The sequence below is a fragment of the Pelodiscus sinensis genome, chromosome 19 (assembly GCF_052426305.1).
Source record: "Pelodiscus sinensis isolate ZL-2025 chromosome 19, ASM5242630v1, whole genome shotgun sequence".
NCBI lineage: Eukaryota > Metazoa > Chordata > Testudines > Trionychidae > Pelodiscus > Pelodiscus sinensis.
In genome coordinates, this window is record NC_143070.1 from 18,713,890 (window position 1) to 18,735,151 (window position 21,262).

The 21,262-nt window shown below is 52.5% G+C and overlaps 1 pseudogene across 1 annotated transcript; it reads left to right on the plus strand.

Moving 5' to 3' along the window:
- The first annotated feature begins 1,119 nt into the window (after positions 1-1,119).
- Positions 1,120-20,895, plus strand: LOC149522239 (E3 ubiquitin-protein ligase TRIM39-like; annotated as a pseudogene). Its single transcript, XR_016347370.1, has 8 exons — positions 1,120-1,896; positions 1,994-2,092; positions 4,611-5,106; positions 8,061-8,156; positions 10,103-10,333; positions 13,273-13,295; positions 13,384-13,487; positions 17,947-20,895. The product of XR_016347370.1 is annotated as an E3 ubiquitin-protein ligase TRIM39-like (transcript).
- Positions 20,896-21,262: the final 367 nt, after the last annotated feature.

The following is a 21,262-nucleotide window of genomic DNA, read 5'->3' on the forward strand; positions in this document are numbered from 1 at the left end:
TAGGGGGCAGCTTGGCTCCTGTGGGGGTGGGCTGAGGCTTGCTTCTCCCTGCCCTACCTTCACCCACTGCCCATGAGTGTGGAGTTGTGTAACATTAGGGGGGGAAGGGCTGGGATGGCCCTGCCAGCAATCCCAAGCCATCCACAACGTATTTTGGCAACCAGGGCAGATGGCTCACCCCATTTGTGGTAAATTTGATCCCCTTAGCCCCCTCCCTATCTTTGGGTTTTGCCCTGTGCAGGCAGGGCACCTCCAAACCTCTCCTGCACCCATGTCTCTAATTTTGCCCATATATTCCTCCCCTTCCCTTCTTTTTTGCTCCTCTGGACATGCTTTGGCCCCTGCACAAATTCTGCCCAGACCTCCCGACTTCATCCCTTTGGTTACAGAACATAAGAACAGCTATTCTGGGTCAGACCAAAGGCCCATCTAGGCCAGTATCCTGTCTGCCGGCAGCAGCCAATGCAGGTGCACCAGAGGGAGTGAACGGGGGATCACCAAACGATCCATCTCCTGTCGCCCATTCCCAACGTCTAACAGACAGAAGCTCAGGATATATTCCTGCCCATCCTGGTTAACCTCCACTGACAGACCTGTCCTCCATGAACTTATTTAGCTCTTTGTTGAGCCCTCTTACTTTTGGCCTTCATAACAGCGGGTGCATCTAGACTGGCATGATTTTGCAGAAATACTTTTAACAGAAAAGTTTTTCTATTAAGGCTACGTCTAGACTACATCCCTTTTTCATAAAAGGGATGTAAATTAGACGTATCGCATTGCTAATGAAGTGGAGATTTAAATCTCCCCCACTCCATTAGCATAAAAATGGCTGCCGCTTTTTTCCCCCGCTGCACGGAGCTTTGCCGGAACAAAGCGCCTGTCTAGATGCTGATCATGCGGAAAATAAAGCCTTTTCCAGAAGATCTCTTGTCCCTTATTTCAAGAGGGATAAGGGACCTTCCAGAAAAGGCTTTATTTTCCACAAGATCAGCATCTAGACTGGTGCTTTGTTCCAGCAAAGCTCCATGTGGGAAAAAAGAGCAGCAGCCATTTTTATGCTAATGAAGCAGGGGAGATTTAAATCCCTGCTTCATTAGCAATTGCAATACATCTAATTTACATCCTTTTACAAAAAAGGGATGTAGTCTAGATGTAGCCAGCCTGTGTGTGCACATACCTGTCTATGTAAACATATGCTAACTGCTTTGCCATTGTGTTATCAATAAAGGGGGAGTATTGCCCCCCTGCAGGCCAGTATACTAGACCTTGCCTCAGGCCCTGCAGCCTGGGAGTGAGGACAAATCAGAGCTCCCCTGCCCTGCCCTAGGAAGCTCCTAGCTTCCCTTGCAGCCAGGTCCCCCTTACTCTCTCACCTGGGCAAAGTCAATCTTCTCTCGCCTCCTGGAGCCCTTATTTATATAGCCCCCAGCTGGGCCCTAATTGGTAATATTTGCCTCAGCTGTGGGCTTTGTGCTCAGCCCTTTGCCAGGGCTGAGATTTTACCCTTAAAGGGCTAGTGCAGGGCAGATGCCCATCACAGGGAGATGCAGACCCTCCCCCCCAACCTCTGATACCCACCACCCGTGATCCTGGCTGGAGCTGAGGAGAGGCAGTGGCATGGGAACCGGATGACATGAGGATGGGACATGGCTCCTTGTCCCTCCTGACTCCACAGCTTTGCCCACAGCAGGAGGCAGCTGGCAGGCACAGAAGGGGGAGTGGCCAGTCGCTGTTAGGGCAGCACTTTTAGGGGAACAGGGAAGTGAAATTAATCCTGTTCTTCCTGGTTCATGCAGGTGTGAGCAGGAGGCTCAGACCATGTGGCTGTTGGCCGTGGCCCGTTCTGCGGCAGCTGCTCCGTGCAGAGCGGGGTGGAGGAGGACACACCCTGGCAAGGTGGGTGCGGCTGGTCATGGGAGGGTCTCTCTTCCCAGGTCCCCAGGATGATGGGTGGCACCTTTGGGCAGATGTAACACAGGGCTGCTCACTCCAGGGCACGCAGGGAGGCACGGAGCTGAGGAGACGCACGGGGGACCTGGCAGCTCCCATGGACAGCCAGAGCCTGGCGAGACACTGAGCCCAGAGACAGTCGGTAAGGCGACAGCCCCTTCCCCCGCCAGCTCTTCATTCAGGTTTGGAGCCTGGACAGGGCCCTCACCCTGGGGAGACCGATTCAGAGCCCTGTGCGTCTCAGAATCTCCCTAGAGCGATTTGTTTCTGTGCAGCTGGGCCAGGGCTGATGGGGGATCCCACTGCTGCCTGCACGTCCCGAAGGGGAGGGATCTCTGCTCCACATCAGGGAGGAGGGGGGCAGCCAGGCTCATCTGAGCCAGGGGCCCAGGGTAGGACAGCAGCTGGGCAGGCCCATCTATAACCAAGGGGATGCACCTGGTTCTGCTTCTGGGTTTGTTTGGAACCACCGAAGTTTTTGTCCTCGGGGGGGGGGGGGGGGGGGGTGAGGTTTGTGCAGATGGAGCCCCTAGGGGTGAGGTTCCCTCTAGGAAAGAAGCTCCCCCCCCCCCCCCAAGCCTCATGCCTGGGGCATCTGCACAGAGGAACTTGAAACCTCCCCTCCCATTCCCTGTTGCTGGACAGATTGGGGAGCTGGGATCCTTCCTCCCCACTTACTACTCCTCCTGCCCTTCCAGTCTCTCTCCCTGTCTCCTTCCTCCCCCTGCTGCCCCCACCCCTCTGGCTGGGGGAGACTTGGTCTCTAGCCCCATCCCAGGGTGTTGGTTCTCCCAGAACTGGATCAGCTCCTGCAGGCACTCGGGGGAGCAGAGCTGGGAGGGGCAAGGGCTCAGGGAGGGCAGCAGCGCTGGGACTCGCCAGGTGAACTCTGAGCAGGGCGGGGAGCAGGACTGGTGCTAAACGTTGCACGTCTGGTCAGGAGGACGCAGCAGAGTCCCAACCCCCCTCTCGCTGTTGTGCTGTTACAGGCGACAGCAGCAGTGCCCTGGAGACGGGGACCCTGCCCATGCAGCAGGGATCGAGGGGAGGCTGGGTCATGAGAGGATCCCTTGGAGCTGAGGGGGTCCCCAAGTCCCCTCCCCCCAACCCCTTCCACAGCTGGAGAGGGGAACAGGCCAGGGAGGGAATAGCCTATATGGAGCCCTTTCCTTGCCACTCATGACCAAAGACCCCCTGAAACACCTCGCCCCTCCCCCCATGATGCACAGCCCCCCCCCCCCCGCTTCCTCTGCTCAGTCCGTTAGATTTTCCAGTAGCGCCCCCCCCCCCCCTTGGGTGATTCACAAGGCCCCTTGTCCGGTCTCTAATTTGTTCTCACTTCCTGTTTCACAGTGGGAGATTCAGGAAGGGTCCACCTTTCGGGGAGGGGGGGAGGGGGAGTCTGAGCAGGGGGTCCATGCCATGTTCCAGGCTGTGAGCTCCCCATGGGGAGCAGGGTTCCCACTAAGCTGCACAGCTGCACACAAAACATGCCCCCCCCCGACCTCACGCGCAGCAGCACTCGCATTCCTGCTGGACTGGAAGGGGGGGGGGACTGCCCTGCCCCCTATTTGGTCTGGCTGGAGCCGGGGTGCAGTGAGGCAGTCCCTGCTGGGGCAGCCTCACCAGCCCGGTTCCAGCTATGGCAGGCGGGATGCCTCAGCCCACTGGCCGGGCTGCGTGGTGGGCAGAGCCACCACACAGTAGGTGATGGTGGCTCCTCAGATGGTCCCGGCAGAGGATGGAGCTGTAGCCGCCACGTAGGGGGTGGCAGCAGCGGCTACTCAGGCAGGGGCTGGAGCCCCACACAGTGGCTGGGAGCGGCAGCTCTGAGGCCAGGTCGACCACATAGCTCCTAAGCCAATCCCCCTGGAGCTGCTGGCCAGTGAGCTGGGAGCGCTGGGCAGCACAGACCCAGCTGCCCGCCCTTGCCCACTAGTTGAGGGAGCCGGGAAGCCCAGCCCCAGCCCTTCCTCCCTTAAAGAGCTTCCAGCTGGCCAGGGGTCTGGCAGCCCAGCTCAGCTCCTCCCCCCCCCTCCACACACACACACACACACACACACACACACACACACTCTCTCTCTCTCTCTCTCTCTCTCTCTCGTGACCAGCTTCCTTGCGGGGCAGACAGCCCAGTGCTGGTCCCACCCCCTGCAAGGAACCTTGGAGGAATGGGCAGCCCAGCTCCAGCCTCCCCAACCTCTCAGCCCCCTATGCTGAGCCCTCCCCACACACTTGAATCCTGCACCCTGACCCCCTCCCCCCATGCCTATATTATACACCCGAACAAGTGCACAGCACCATGGACCTCTTCAGAGATGAGCACCTGTTGGAAGATGTGCAGCACCAGCGGAGTTTCCTTTAAGAGCTGATAAAGCTCTTTAAAAAACCCTGCAGACTAAGATTGTTTTAAGTATTGGGCCATGTTGGGGCCAGCGTATTAATGGTGCAACTTAGAGACATTTGGCCAAATTGTTCCTCAGACAGAGGCCTCCTTCCAGTAAGGAGCTGATGTTGACAAACCAAGTGCTCTAAATTCTGTGTTCTGATTATTCCAGTAACGTATGGAAGGTCAATTGTATTTTCTTATTTGTTCTCTTATCTCCCCAATTCACTTTTCCTTTCTCTGTGGGAGCCCCCCTTTCCACCCTCCTCCTCAGCTCATTCTAGGCCTACAAAGAGCCAATCCACGAAGCAAGGGGACCAGCTGTCCACAAGACACAGGCAGCCATGGCCTCTCTGACACCCCTGGGGACAGCGTTAGAAGAAGCCACTTGCTCCATCTGCCTGGAGTATCTGACGGAGCCAGTGACCATCGAATGCGGGCACAACTTCTGCCGAGCCTGTCTCACCCAGTTCTGTGAGCGAGGGGAGCCTGAACTGGGCACAGCGCTCCCCTGTCCTCAGTGCCGAGCCCCCTTCCAGCAACAGACACTGCGTCCCAAAAGGCAGCTGGCCGATATCGTGGAGAGTATCAAAACACTGAGGTTACAGCCCTGGAAAGCGCAGGAGGAGAATCTGTGTGAGACGCACCAGCAGAAGCTCCAGCTCTTCTGCGAGGAGGATGGAGAGGCCATCTGTGTTGTTTGCAGGGAGTCCCGGGCTCACCGGGCTCACCCAGTCCTCCCCGTCGAAGAAGCTTCCCAGAGTTACAAGGCAGGAATTGTAGTAAGTTGAGGGCTGGGAAGATGGAGTCAGCAGGCCTGAGTAAAGGCCTGTAACATGAAAACCGCAAAAGGCCTACAATCTAGTGAGCAAGACTTTGGTTCAGTTACACAGCAGCCAAGAAAGGGGCCCTACTGATAACTGTATGATTGTGTAAATTGGGATAAACTTAAAAAAAAACAAATAGTCTGGTAGCACTTTATAGACCAACAAAACATGTAGATGGTATCACGAGCTTTCGTGGGCACAGCCCACTTAGACACTTCATCTGAAGAAGTGGGTTGTGCCCACAAAAACTCATGATCCCATCTACATGTTTTGTTAGTCTATAAAGTGCTACCAGACCATTTGTTGGTTTTTTAAAGTTTATCCTGTTACAGACTAACTCAGCAACCTCGTTAGTGTAAGTTAGGTCGCGCATGGAAGGACATAGGGAGGCCCAAGTGCATGGGGATTAACAGGAATCACAGATGCTGTTCCTGAAGGAATCCCAGCAAGACCCCATTGTGTTCCTCCCCAGAGCCAGCGGCTGGGGGCCAGTGGGAACTGAGCTGGTTTAAGGGAGGTCGATCCAGGTAGTGCTAGGCTGGACAGTGAGGGGTCCAGTTGGCTTCCCGGCCCCCTGACAGCAGGGCCGTGTAGAGTGGAGCCAACCGCTTCTGTCTCTGGGAGAGACAGGGTGTTCAGCGTGAGGTGACCACCACCCCCTTAGGGCTTCTGAGTGGAGGGAAACCAGGACTTGTTCCCTTCCCTTTCCAGGGTGTGGGTGAGGCCCGAGGGGCTGGCTGAGACACTGGGGTTGGGCCTTGTTCGCCTCTTTGCAGTATCAAGGAGGAATTGCATGAGATTCTCAGGGCACTTTCTGTGGACCCACAGCTCACTGAGGTGTTAGCCAGCACAGTGTGTGGGGCGGGGGAGGGGGCTCTGTGCGAAGGGCTATTTGAGGAGGGGCCCAAAGGCAGGGATGTGGGGCCTGTGGGGGAGGGGAATTGGACATGGGGAGCTGCCCTGAGATGAGTGGGAAATGAGGCAGTGGGGGGAGGGACACGGAAGAAGGGGCCAGATCCCGGATGCTAGGTGTCTCCACTCATTTTAAGCCCCCCCCCCCCCCATGCCCTAGGGAGCACTAAGGGCAGCTGGGGTGGGGGTTGGCCTCAGTGTCCTGAACCTACAGCGACACTCCCGAGCTCCTGAGGCAGCTCTGAGAGTAGCAGCTGAGAGGGGAGAGTCTCCCCTAGGATCAGCCAGACGATGCCCAAGGGCCCTGCAGCCTCTGCCCAGGGCGTTCTCCCAGCTTTGCTACCGAAATGCGTGTTTCACACAGGGAGGGGTTGGGGCGGCCCAGGCATCACACCCTGTCATGGCGCCCTGCGTGACACTGGCTCCCTCCTTCCCTGGCAGTGGCTTTGGAAGGGGCCACCCACTCAAGGGCTGTCTGCTGCAACCTCTTTGGCAGGTAGGGGGAGCAGCTTGGGGGCTCTAGCAATACAGGAGCACAAGGGGAAGAGAGCTCCCTTATGCCCACAGGCCCTGCATCAGGGATCTCCTCCCACCTCCTCCAAGAGAGACAGGAAAAAGGACAGGCTGCCCCAGCAAACGGGGTGACTCTGACGGGGTGGGGAGACAGGGGCTGCTCCTCTGCCCCCCACAACCACATCCTCCTGCTGGGAAGGTGTTGGCTGGGCTCCCAGAGCAGTAAGGCTTGGTGTCCATGCCCCCTACACGTGGAAGGGAGAATTGGCCCAGGCTCTGTGCAGGCTCAGGCAGGTGTCATGCTCAGGGAATGTGTCCAGTGCTTCCTTGGCAATTCCCTTGTAATGGAAGCCAGGAGCCTGATGTACTGCAGGAGCTGGGGCCTCGGCCTGAGTTTATAGGGCCTCTGCTTCATCTGGCCCTGCCTCCTGCAGCATCCACACTTCAGCCATGGACACCCACGGCTGCTTGTAGGAAAATATTTAAATATCACTTTCCAGCGTCAGGTTAGAGGACAGACTGACCCACCCCAGCCGTGAGACTAGAGTCCCTACCTAGTTCCAAGTGGTGATACCACAGAGAAATGTTTTAAGCTGTTTCTGCAAAGGCTGCTGATTTTCCTCATCCGAACTAGACCACTAGGCAATTCTAGGTGAATTCCCCATTCCAGAAAGGATCCTGTTAGTTACATAAAGTGCTCTCTTCCCCTGGTGCGTGCCCCCCACCCCGTGCCTGAAAACATCTTCCTCAGGAGTTTTTAATAAATCAGCCCCACTCCTATGTGCATACCGAGGAAAATACGCACATGCTCCAGCTATGAACTGTAATTGGTCCGTCTTTTCAGAGCAATGGCCATGTGGCCTTCTAGCTTTGTAATGTGCCCAGCCCGGTGGAGCCAAGGCCTCTGGGCACTAAATTAAGTATGAATACTCCTGAATTGTATAACTGCTCCTCTCCCGCTATCTTGCCTTGGCAGATCGAGGCTCCATACGGGACTCAGCCGGGCAGTCCAGGAAAATAAAACACGTGTCCCTCAGGCCCATTCTAATATAGTGCTTGACTGGCTTCCTCTTCTCCACACGCAGCCTTGCTTGTTTCCGCTCTCTGAGGCAGGACAGGCGCAGTTGTCAAGGCCGATAAAGCAAGAGGGTCTCTCTGCTCGAGTTCCGATTGCTGACTCCACGCTTGTCTGGCCCATGGATTTGATTTCTGGCTGCTCAGAGCACCGAGCAGTTCTCACATGCTTGGCTCACCACCCGTCAGGCTAGCAAGACAGTGCAATCCTAGCTAACGGCACGGAAAGTCCTGCAGCTGAGATTCTCCACCTTGCTTCCTGGGGATTTCCCTCCCTCCCAGGGGTCCCTGCCCAAGAATATTCCCCAGGCTGCACCTTCTGGCTACAATGCACTGGTCTGTCTCTTATCTGTGATTTCTCACCCTCCTCCCACGATTCACATGTGACACCTCTGCAGGAGAAACTTCAGAGAGCCCTGAGCCATCTGAGGCAGGAGCTGGAGGAGGCCCTGGTGCTGGCATCAGAAGAGGAGAAGAAAACCTCAGCGTGGCAAGTAGGTGTCGGATTTATTCCTCCTGGAGCTCTTCCTCCTGCAGTGTTCTTGGGGATGTGAAGCTGCAGAGAAGTTACAACCTGCTCTGGCTGTTTGCCCCAGGATGGTAACATGGTGCCAGGAGCCGGAAACTGGTGGGAATCCCAGGGCAGCAGTCATGAGGGGAAGGACAGCTCCTGGCTCATGGGCTGGACTCATCCCAGGGTTCTCTGGAAGCAGGAGGGAGATGGGTCATATTTACCGCAGTGGGCACAGTGTTTGCATCTGAACCCATTGCCTCATCCCACCCGTATGTAGCCCATGTGCTAGATGATGCTGGTAGCAATAAGGACTAGAGATGTAAGTGACTAGTTAACTAGTTGATTATCCAATAAGCACAAGACTATACAGCACCAAATTTCAAAATAAGCTCTTTCGACCTAGACTCATAGCGCAAATTGCGTATCTTATTCCGACAGAAAGGTGCTGTCTAGATACACCCTAAGATGAAAACTCACAAACTTAGTAATCTGTTCTCATATGGGACCCATTCCAAACACCTCATCATTTTTGTTGCCCTTTTCTGAACTTTTTCCAAAGAGATATTTTTTTAGATGAGGCAACCACATAGGTATGCAGCATTCAAGATGTGGGGGTACCATGGTTTTATATAGAGGCAGTAAATTATTCTCTGTTTTATTCTCTATTCTTTTTCTAATGATTCTGAACATTGTTTGCTTTTTTGACCGCCGCTGCACACTGAGTGGATGTTTTCAGAGAACTATCCACAATAACTCCAAGATCTCTTTCTTGAGTAGTTGTAGCCAAATTAGTTCCCATCATATTGTATGTATAGCTGGGATTACTTTTTCAACATTAAAACATTATTACATTTATCAACATTACATTTCATTTGCCATTTTGTTGCCTAGTCACTTAGTTTGGTGAGATCCTTTTGAAGCCCTTCACAGTCTGCTTTGGTCTTAACAATCTTGAGCAGTTTGGCGTCCTCTGCAAATTACCCCAGTGCTCAGTGGTTTCAGCAGTTCGTGGGAGTACCTTGTACTAGCATGGGCTGGGCTGAAAAGCAACCCCATAGCCAGCATAAGGCTTAGCAATGAGCCCAGTCTACATGTCAGAATTACTTTTTATAACTAAAGAGCTCAGGGATGCGAATACGCCACAGCCCCTGAGCAAGGCTGTTATCCCTACCTAATAAAGGTGCGCCTACATAGCACCTGAAACTCAAAATAAGATTTTCTTATTTCGATCTAATTTTGAAATAGGCTGTTTGACATCCTTTAATCTTCATGGAACAAGGGTTACCAGAATCCCGAAATAGCGCACCCGCTATTTTGAAAAATACTTTGAAATACTGGGCGGCTTGTGAAGACACACAGGCTACGTCTAGACTGGCATGATTTTCCGCAAATGCTTTTAATGGAAAAGTTTTCCGTTAAAAGCATTTGCGGAAAAGAGCGGCTAGATTGGCACGGATGCTTTTCCACAAAAGCACTTTTTGCGGAAAAGCGTCCATGCCAATCTAGACACGCTTTTCTGCAAAAAAGCCGCTATCGGGGCTTTTTTGCGCAAAAAAGCCAAATCTGAGATGTCTACACTGGCCATTTTGTGCAAAAGCTTTGCGCAAAAGGGACTTTTGCCTGAACAGGAGCAGCATAGTATTTCCGCAAGAAGCACTGATTTCAGACAGTAGGAAGTCAGTGTTCTTGCGGAAATTCAAGCAGCCAGTGTAGATAGCTGGCAAGTTTTTCTGCAAAAGCAGCTGCTTTTGCGGAAAAACTTGCCAGTCTAGACACAGCCACACAGTGTAGGTGTACCCTAAGTGAGTTCATGATCCCTGCTGCCCATGACCAGCAGCCTGGCTCCCTGATCCACAAGGCAGGCTCAGCTGAGCAAGCACCAGACCTGGCTCCCAGGGTTTGTTCCATCTTCATTTGTTACTAAAGATCACAGTGGAGACTCAGAGATGGTTGATCGCAGGTCAGTTTAAGACACTGCACCGGGTGCTGCATGCGGAGGAGCAGCTGCTACTGCGGAGACTGGCGGCGGAGGAGGAGGAGACTCTGCGGAGACTACAGGACAATATAACGAAGCTCTCTGCGCAAAACGCTGCTCTGATCAACCTCATCACCGAGATGGAGGAGAAATGTCAGCAACCAGACATTACGCTGCTGCAGGTAATGATCATGATCATAAGGGTTAGCCAGCAGCCTGGGGACTAAGGCTGGGAACCCTGATGCAGCGTACTCAAGGCAGCGCTGAGGTCTGCTGGCCCCCAGCCCTGCCCCTTCTGCCAGAGGGAGGCCCCAGCCCTTCCAGGAGCATGGAGCTGCCCCTCCCTCGCCCACCTTGCCCAGGGGCCCAGCAAATCTCCCCCCTCCAGCCTCACTTGTGTTTGTGTCAGAAAACTGTCAGACACGTCCTGGAGATGGGATTTGACACTCATTCCTGGGAGCTAATCAGGGACCGAAGAGTTTAAGGCTGCAGGGATGGAAGGGGAGACTGGAAGCAGCTGCTTTTGCGGAAAAACTTGCCAGTCTAGACGCAGCCATGGAGAAACTCTACCATGAGCCTAGAACTTAATTACAAAGGGAAGCCAAAACATTTTTTAAAAGTGCACAGACATCAGATCCCACTTCCCAAACCATAAAACAATAAAACCGGACAGATTTATCTAAACTTTACCCTACTTAGAGAAAGTGAAGAATGGTTTCTTGGAGAGAGACAGTAGCTGGAGAGGAACTGCCCAGGACAAAGGAGGAAGAAAACCCAAAAATTCCTTTGTTCCAGTTTGAAATTCCTACCTACATTCCTATTGGCCACTCCACCTGGCTCAGGTGCAGTTAACCCCTTAGTCCCCAGGCTGCTGGCTAACCCTCATGATCATGACAAACCCCCAGCCCCAGAGCAACTGCCCTCTCTGCCCGCCCCATCAGTGGGCCTGCACGTGTAAAAGCAGACGTGAGCCCTGGCTGCGTTGATTTAGTTGGGATTGGTCCTGCCTTGGGCAGGGGGCTGGACTCGATGACCTCCTGAGGTCTCTTCCAGCCCTAGGATTCTGTGTGCTGACAAGGCCTCATAGAATCAGACACAAACAGCCTGTGTTTGAGGGACACGCGGACACAGTGGCATCTTTGCCTGGTAGGGACTTAGGGTACATCTACACTGCAAGCTTCTTTTGGAAAAAGCTATTCCAGGAGATCCCTTCTGGAAGATAGCTTATTTCGAAATAGCACATCCACACTGCAAGGAAGCCTCAAAATTAGTTGGAGGCAGGCTCCCATAATGTGGATGTGCTATCTCAATTTAGAGCCCCAGGAGGCACTGGTAAGGAATAACTTAGAATGGCCCTGGTGAGGAGTTATTTTGACATAGCAGCAGTGGAGCAACCACACACGTGGGCCGCGTCTAGACTGGCATGATTTTGCGCAAATACTTTTAATGGAAAAGTTTTTCTGTTAAAAGTATTTGCGCAAGAGAGCATCTACACTGGCACAGATGCAATTGTGCAAAAGCACATATTTTGCGCAAAAGCATACGTGTCAGTGTAGATGCTCTCTTGTGCAAGAAAGCTCTGATGGCCATTTTAGCCATCACGCTTTCTTGCACAAGAAATTAATGTTGCCTGTCTACACTGGCCCTCTTGTTCAAGAGTACTTGCGCAACAGGGCTTATCCCTGAGCGGGAGCATCAGAGTATTTGTGCAAGAAGCACTGATTTTGTACAGTACAAGGTCAGTGTTCTTGCACAAATACTCGCAGCCAGTGTAGACCTTGCACAAATACTCGCAGCCAGTGTAGACAAGTGGCAAAATTTTTGCGCAAAAGCAGGAGCTTTTGCGCAAAATCTTGCCAGTCTAGATGCAGCCACCCTCTTCTGAAAGAGGCGTTATTTCTTGTGGAATGAGGTTTACCAATGTCAGAAAAAAGCCCTCCCTTATTTCGATTTTCTTTTGAAATAATGCAATTGCTGTGTGGGCGCTAGTATTGCTTTTCCGGAGTAATGGCCATTACTCCGGAACAACGGTGCAGTATAGATGCACTCTGAACACCAAAAGTGGCTTTTCCCAGTGAAAGTGAGAGAAGGAGAAGCTGGGCACAGGCAGATGCCGGGAGGGTGGGGGTGGAGTGATGCAGAAAGGGTTGGCCAGTGCAGATAGGCCAACACAGGTGGGTGGGGAGGGGCTGGGACTTTGAATGTGGGGGCAGAGCCCTGGAGGAAGGAGTGGGTCCATGCAGGTGGCAGGGGCAGGCTCATAGAGGTGAAGGCTATGCAGGCAGGAGTACACCTGCCCAGCCGAGAGCTGATGTGGGTGGGGACTGGCCTTTGCAGTCAGGAGTAGGCTAGTGCAGGTGGGGCGGAGGGGAAAGGAGGAAGAGGGGCAGGCCCACATGGGATAGACAGAGGAGTGTAGGTGGAGGCAGGGTCCTGCTGGCAGGGGGCAGTTCCTACAGATAGGGCTGTGGGGATGGAGCAGAGACTTGAAGCTCTGGTGTGACACAGGGGGTGCCCACAAGTCAAAGGGAGCTCTCAGTGAATGGCATGGAACTAAGGGGTGAGACCCTCTCTGGCTGGCAGCTGGAGGCATCTGGGGCATGATGTGGAGCCAGCCAGCTCTCCCCCTGTTGACACAGAGCAGCTCCACCCGAGACTCTACCGTGGCACAACTGCAGCAGTATCACCGTTGGTGCTCTGCATATTGGGGTGTAGCTACAGTCCCTGGGCGGTGTCTCCTTAGGCACGCCACAGGATGCCAGCCAGGAGGGAGGCTGAGGGCAGTTTGGGTGGAATCTCTGCAGGGAGGTTGAAGGACAGACAGAGGCATGTTTGGGCTGCAGCTGCTTTCCGTGTTCCAACAGCTCTCCTTATTCTGCGCTCACCACACTTCAGGCTGCCCGTGTCTGCCCCGTTATCACATGACACCCAGCTCCGCCGAGAGTCACAGCCAGGGCAGATGGAGCACCTGAAATCAGTGGTCACTGCCGCGCGTCCTGCTCCGAGGTGGCTGGCCCTGACGCATGTATTCACAGTTGTGGATTAAATCTGGTAGAGAACAGAAAGTCACTCAGGATTTACGCACCAGTGCTAACCCAGCTTCCTGTCTCTCTCCTTTCAGGATGTGAAAAGCGCGTTGATCAGGTCAGTTCCCATGTCCGCTTCTCCTTCTGCTCCCATGAGCAATGTGGGTGCAGAGCAGCTGAATGATACCGGGATGTTTTCTTCATAGGAGTGAGTATGTGAAACTCCAGCCACCAAAAGCCGTTTCTCCTACCCTGAAGAACGTGTATAAAATCTGCCTTGACATGAGGGAAATGCTGGAGAGATTCACCGGTGAGTGAGAGTTACTGGGCTGGGTTTGCGTTACAGGTGAGTGGGGAGAAATACGTAAGAATGGCCAGACGGATCAGACCAAAGGTCCATCCAGCCCAGTATCCTGTCTGCCGACAATTGCCAACGCCAGATGCCCCAAAGGGAGGGAACACAACAGGTAATCTTCACATAATTCCTCTCCTGTCATCCATCTCCAGACAAACAGAGGCTAGGGACACCATTCCTACCTATCCTGGCTAATAGCCATTGATGGACCTAACCTCCATGAATCTATTTAGCCCTTTTTTGAACCCTGTTAAAATCCTAGTCTTCACCATGTCCTCTGGCAAGGAGTTCCACAGGTTGACTGTGCACTGAGTGAAGAAAAACTTCCTTTTGTTTGTTTTAAACCCGCTGCCTATTCATTTCATTTGGTGACCCCTAGTTCTTATACTGTGGGAATTAGTAAATAACTTTTCCTTATTCACTTTTTCTACATCAGTCATGATTTTATAGACCTCTATCATCTCCCCCCTTAGTCTCTTCTTTTCTAAGATGAAAAGTCCCCGTCTTTCTAATCTCTCTTCATACGGGACCCGTTCCAAACCCCAAATCATTTGTGTTGCCCTTTTCTGAACCTTTTTCTGAACCGCAGGAATTGACTTGTGTTGTGCTCATGGGGACCAATGGTGTGGGGAACATTGTGACCAGCAGCCTGGCACGGCAGCAGTCCTGAAGCTAAGGCTGGGGGAGCACTCTGATCTGGAGGTGTTACCGTGGGTTTCAGAGAACACAAAGCAGTAGTAATGTACCTGGCCCACGCCTGGCTGTGTGAGAGAAATCAGTGGGCACATAGCAGTTCCATCTGGTCAATAATCAATCCAAATAAGTGATTTTAGCTAAACCCACTGATTGTTAGATTTTTATCGCGCGCACACACACGTATGCAAGAGAGTTAGGACAGCTTAGCTATAGTAACCCACAGTCTGAGCTGGTTTCAAGTGCTCACCACTCAGGCGTCCAGAGGCCCATTTTCCATTCAGCTGATGGGGAAGAAAGGCTGTCAGGGTATGTCTACACTGCCACCCTGGTTCGAACTAGGGAGGCTAATGGAGGCATTCGAAGTTGCAAATGAAGCCTGGGATTTAAATATCCCGGGATTCATTTGCATCTTGCCGGGTGCCGCCATTTTTAAATCCCCATTAGTGCAGACTCCATGCCCGTGGCTACACACGGCACGGAGTAGGTAGTTAGAATTAGGCTAACGGGGATATAAAAATGGCGGCGCCCGGCAAGATGCAAATGAAGCCCAGGATATTTAAATCCAGGACTTTATTTGCAACTTCGAATGCCTGCATTAACCACCCCAGTTCGAACTAGGGTGGTAGTGTAGACATACCCTCAGGTATTTACTTTTCCCTGGCCTTTTGCACCTAACTCTAACAGACACATCACTTGCAGTGACTCCTGCTAGGTCAGCGCAATCACCTCTCTCTGCAGGTTCCAGCTGCAGGGCCAGGAGCTCAGGGCTCTGGAGAACAGGACCCCCAGGCTGTGGGGGAAGCAGCTTCCTTCACTGTTTGGAGGCAGCCCAGGCCTGCTCCCCTTCCCCCTCACTGTCCCACTTGGCCAGGATTACGGCCAGGAAGGGGCAAAGGGGGGAATGGCCAACTCCCAAAACAACCAAACCAAAATCGTGTGTCCCCACAATGGGGGAACCTGGCAATCAGTTGGAGGCAGGCTCTGCTACTGTGGACACGCCACCTCGACTTAGAGCCCCGGCAAGCACCGGGGGGTAATTAGTTCGAATGGCTCTGGGGAGTCATTCATTTCAAAATAGCAGCAGCGGAGAGTCCACGCTACCGCTATTTCGAAGTTACTATTTCAAAGTGAGTGTTATTCCCCGAGGAAAGCAGTAGGGAATAACCACCTCATATTTCGAAATAACGGGTGTGGTAGTTTGGATGCTTCCCTGGTTATTTCAAAATAACTCTCTAGTGTAGCCCAGGGCCTAGTGGCTCAACAGTATAATCCAGTGTAGCGTTCGATGGCCTCTCTCTCTGTACAGTCTACATTTACTGCAGCGATGGGGAACCTATGGCCCGTGAGCTGGATCCAGCCCCTGGCCTCCCTTCCTCTTGGCTGCAAGACTCAGGGCTCCCCACACCCACACACGGGAGAAGCAGCGGGGAGCCGTTGCTAAAGCCCCTGTGTGTCCAGTTCTGACTGGAGCGGGGTGGGGAAGGAAGTGACTCCACATGCTGCCGTTTCCCCTTCCTCCTCCCCCTGGTTCGGGGAATAACAGCCCTGTAGACTTTTCTCCCACTCCTCCCATTGGCCAGGAGTTGTGGCCAATGGGAGCGGTGGGCAGAGGTTCTTGCAAGCACAAAGCAACCTACCCACCCCCCACCTCAGCATCCAGCCACCCTTCCAGACCACACACTCCCACTCTGCTCTTGCACCCTACTACTTCCTGTTGTACCACCAGTGTTGTACTGTCAGTGTCTGTGTCGGCTGGTCAGGGTTCTCGGGATTGTTCCAGAGTGCTCCTGACAGGACCCCTACTCCATCGGTGATCAATTTTCAGCTGCATGCGTCAATGTCAGTGCTCCCTTTATCTAGAGTATTAGACCCTGTGCTCTTGGGCCAGCACAGGAGATCTCTGAAAGTCCCTGGAAATGACCGATTCAGGCAAGGTTTGAAATCAGTCAAGCAGGTTTATTGAGATGCTCTAACAGTTGGTAGCAGAGATTCTACAATACTACACCACTGCGCACTTGGTCCACGTTGACAAGGTACCAACACATAGCAGGCCTATTGCCATATAACAGATATTAATAGTGGTTAGTCAGAGTTAAGCCACTGTGCATTCTGTAAGTCTAGGCACTGACACCTGCCGTTCCTGCTGTTTCAGGTGCCTAGTTCACCCCCCCGCCCCCCAAGGTTGTCCAGTGCATCATTTGCAGTGTCCTTTTATAGACATGAACAAACAACTTGCATCACTTCTTTACATACCAGGTAGCCCCCCGATGTTGCCTAGTTACCACCCCTCACCTTATGGAAGGGGGGTTTACCTTCTATCCTTCATCCTGTCAATTTTGACCTGGTCCTGAACCCAGATTGGTATGTGCATAGTTTCTAGGGAGTCTTTGTACAGAGACATTGCTTACTAAGATGTTCTGCTACTCCCCTCTTGGCTTACAGTTTGTACCTGGTGCCTCCCTATGTCCTAACCTACCCAATCACACAGTTATCACTAGGGACTCTTTCTTGGCCCCTGTGTTGCTCCTAAACCAAAGTCTTGCTCACTAGATTGCAGGCCTGTTGCTGTTTTCATGTTACAGGCCTCTGTTCAGGCCTGCTAACTCCATGTTACTGACCCTCAACTTACTATACTTCCCACCCACAGCCTGCTCTACGTAAGCCCTCCCCTACACACTGAACCCCTCATTTTTCCACATTTCCACCCCAGAACCCACAAAAATCTACTAGCTCTAGGCCTCCAAGCACAGCCCTTCTGTTCCCTCCCTGCCCTTGACCCCCTCAACACCCTACATACTGCTTGCCACATTTCATGCCTGGCTGCCTGCCCCTCCCCACCTACTGCCAGGCCTTCTGCTTGCCCCCTATGCTGACAGTTACAAGCCCCTAACCCTTGCCCTGTCTGTTGCACCAATTCTTACCCCTCATCTCTGCTCCCCTGGCACCCTAACCTTGGGGGGTCATGGAGTCCAGTCCCCTGTGCCTATTGCAGGCCGAAGTACCATCCCTGACAGATTTGCCTCTGATCCCTAAATGACCCTCTTAAGGATTGAACTCCCAATCCTGGGCTTAGCAGGCCAATGCTCAAGCCACTGAGCTATCCTCCTCCTACCCCACACCTACACCACCCTCCCACCTACCTCCCTACCTCTGAAGGGGGAATTCTCACTGCTCCTCTCATCTGGGCTGCAATCCCAGGTCCCCCAGGGACAGGGAAGCCCTGCAGGCACTGAAAGCCACTGCTCTAGGTGAGGCTTGAACTCCCAACTGCAGCATGTCTCCTATGAGTACTGTGCAATGACCCATTGCACCACCCCCGCCTCCTCCTGGACACATGCTCCCCTTACCACTTGTCTAATCCCCCGGTGCCCATCCCTCCCCTCTGTCCCAGGCCCTTCCCTCATCCAGCTTTCCCACTGGTTATCATCTCTGCCAAGCCACCCCCTCTTTCTTCAGAACCCTGCCTCACTCCGCCCTCCTGGTACCTGCCCAGGGCCTGCCTCCCTCATGCTTCTGGCGCCTACGCCACTCCTCACCACACTCTTACCCCCAGCATCCAGTACTAACCTTTACCTCCCGCTCTCCCTCGCACCTGCCTCTTCCTTCATCCGTGTCCCCACCCATCCTCTTACCCCACTCTGAGCCCCAGGACTAATTCCCTTTGATCTCCGTGGCCAGCCTCTGCCCCCCGGCCCTGACTCTGTGCCTCTCTCCCCAGTGGATGTGACTCTGGATCCAGACACAGCTCATCCCAAACTCGTCCTGTCTGCGTATGGGAAATGTGTGAGACTTGGAGACGTGTACCAGGCTCTGCCCGACACCCTGGAGAGATTTGATCATTGTGCCTGTGTCCTGGGTGCCGAGGGATTCACCAGCGGGAGGCGTTACTGGCAGGTGGAGGTGGGGGACAAGCCTGAGTGGGACCTAGGCATTTGCAGGGAGTCTTTGAAAAGGAAGGGAAAGATCACCCTCTCCCCTGGGAACGGATGCTGGGTTGTTTTACTCAGGTATGGGAAATACATGGCTGCCACCTCCCCACCAACTTCCCTCCCTGTGAGCGCCAGGCTCTGGCGGGTGGGGATTTTCCTGGACTACGAGGCAGGTGAGGTCTCGTTTTACAATGTGACTGACGGGTCCCATCTCTTCACGTTCACCGACACCTTCTCCGGGACGCTCCGCCCGTATTTCAGTCCTTGTCCCAACAGGAATGCAGATCCCCTCATTATCTGCCCGGTCCCAGTGTAGCCTGGAGAGTCTCTGTCCCTGACAGTGACCCCAGTGGCACAGACTAGCCCCTCCCTGCTCTGACCAGTCCACAGACCTGTTCCCATGGGGATGGTTTAAAAGGCATCACCTGCCTGCCCCACCCTCCCCCTCCCCATCTCCATTCCCAGGAGCAGGCCTGTGGCCTAAGGAAAAGAAGCCTGAGAGAGGGAACCACGTTAATCTGTATCTGCAAAAACAATGAGGAGTCCTGTGGCACCTTAAAGACCAGCAGGTGTATTAGGGCATAAGCTTACATGGATAAAACCCACTTCATCAGATGAATCGGAGTGGAAATTACAGAGCCAGGGAGATCTATATGTGTTCTCCTACTGGTTTATGTGTGTCAGAGTAAGCATATAGAATCACAAAATACTAGACCTGGAAGGAAGCTCGAGAGGTCATCAAGTCCAGTCCCCTGCACTCACAACAGGACTATCTAGCTACCCTGCTTTTAAATATTTTCAATTATGGAGATTCCACAACCTCCATAGGCAATTTATTCCAGTGCTTAACCAACCTGACAGTTAGAAAGTTTTTCCTATTGTCCAACTGTGATGGGGCATAACCACCCTGCACTGGTCAGGAGGCAGTTGACTCAGCCCTGGGGGCGGAGGAGGAGGCCACACCCCCTTTAGCTCACTGGGCATGTTCGGGCTGCACTACTATAAAAGAGAGCAGCTCAGCTCAGTTGGGGCTGGCAGCCGGATGGAGAGGACATGCCAAGCCAGCTCCCTGCAAGCCCTAGTGCCTACCTAGAGGCCAGGACACTGCCACTCAGACTGGAGACGGGACGCCTCTGGAGACCTCGTTGAACCCAGGACAAAGGAGCAGTACCCGGAACACTGAAGGACGAGGTGAAACTGAGACACACCAGTGAGCCAAGGTCCGGAGAGGCAGGAAGCAATAGCTACCTGGGCGAATGAGCCACTGTGAGGACTCATGAGGGGGTCAAGCTTTGGACTTCAAACCTTTGGTTGTTTTGGGGGACTATTGGGCAGGGCTGTCCTGTAAATAGCGGTGAGACAGGTTGAGCCAGGTAGCTTGAAGGCCAAGGGAGTAAACAGACTCCTAGGTGAAATTAGAGGCTCCGTGAGCCAGGACTGAGCTGGGCTGCTGGCCAGCCTGCTAAAAAATATACTGGCAAGGGGAGAGGGATGCATGTAGTCCATAGCATTAATCTATAAACTTTTGTTTATTGGATAATTGGTTAATCGACTACACTATTACATCCCTAGTGTTCACAATGTTCCCCTGTTGACAGTGGAAGCTATGCACTTTAGCTATGTTTCCCACTGTACCTGGCAACACCAGGTGATGGTGGACTGCTGAACAGAGCATGGAGCATCTTGCAACCATTTAAAACATCCCATCCGGCACCACTTTGTCAAGAGGCTTCTTTGTCCTTTAGTATCTTTTTCCAACAGCTAGTTTGTGCAGTGCATGCCGGCATCTGCAGCAAGAAAGAATGGATCCTGCACTTCTGCCATGTGCTCTGTTAGCTGTTGTGAGGATCTTGGACATGGCAGCAAAGATCACACCCTCATGTGGTGGTGGAGGAATGAAGAGCCATGGCTACAGAACTCCAGGATGCATAAAGCAACCTTCCTGGAGCTGTGAGCAGGGCTGGCCCCCAACCTGCGGTGCAAGGATGCCCAAATGAGAGCCACTCTCCTGATTGAGAACAGCTCTTGCACGAGAGGGGGGGTTTTGTGCAAGAAGGAGCAGTGTGCAAAATGGTGGCTCATTAAGTATGCAAATGAGGCACTGTGATATTCGTTGCCGTGCCTCATTTGCATAAGTTCTTGGCCAATGTAGACATAGCTGTAGTGTAAACATAGCCTCAATGGAAGGCTAAACCTCACTACAGACAGTATTTCCATGGTTTATTGCAGTGTGTTGTACTTTGCATAAGTAAATTGGAATGTTCTTTCTCCATATAATCTTCAAACGCTTCTGAACTCTGGGCTGTAATAATACCTTCTGAACTCTGGGCTGTAATAATACCTTGTGACATGAGTTCTGGTGACAAATTTTGCACTGTTTGGAAAAATATTTTGATCTGATCTGAATTGGTGGCCTCTTATTTTCATTAAATGTCCTCTTGTTTTTGTACCAGTGGAAAGGGGTGAATTAGATAATACTACCAAGTAACATTTGACATATGTTATCATACCATTATCTTTTATTATTACCGTACTTTGCAATTATTATTTATGTGGTAGAAGAGCTTATGTTCTCTCCAAAGAGGAATCGACCTAAAGGCAGACAAAGATTGCAGGGAAGGGGTACAGCATGTAACCAGAACGGCTTTGGCAAAATAAGGGTTCTGTGTACTTCTACACATCAGAACAAATCATCCAGATTTCCCATCAGTAGGGTAGGGGAATGGCCATGAGATCGATCATTTATTTCTAAGTGGAAATTTGATTTCAAAGCAAAACTGACAGAAATGCTAATGGATCAGAATTCAGTGGGTCTCAGCAAAACTACAGGCCCTGAAAGCAGGCAAGTGGGCAAGCAATAAAACTTACCATATGGATTAATTTTAAGTCAAGCCCTGTGAAGTGTTGTGTGTGACACTGCCCCTGATTCTGTAATTCCTCTAAGCAGAGATCCCTGGATTCTGCCTATCTGTTGCTGGGAGCACAGATCAAGAACAGAACACACAGAACCAATCTCTTCCGGTTTCCACCTGTATATGTTTTGTGCTAATTTCTGGAAAGCTGATGCTTCATTGTTAACATTGTAAAGCAACTGTGTAATGGACA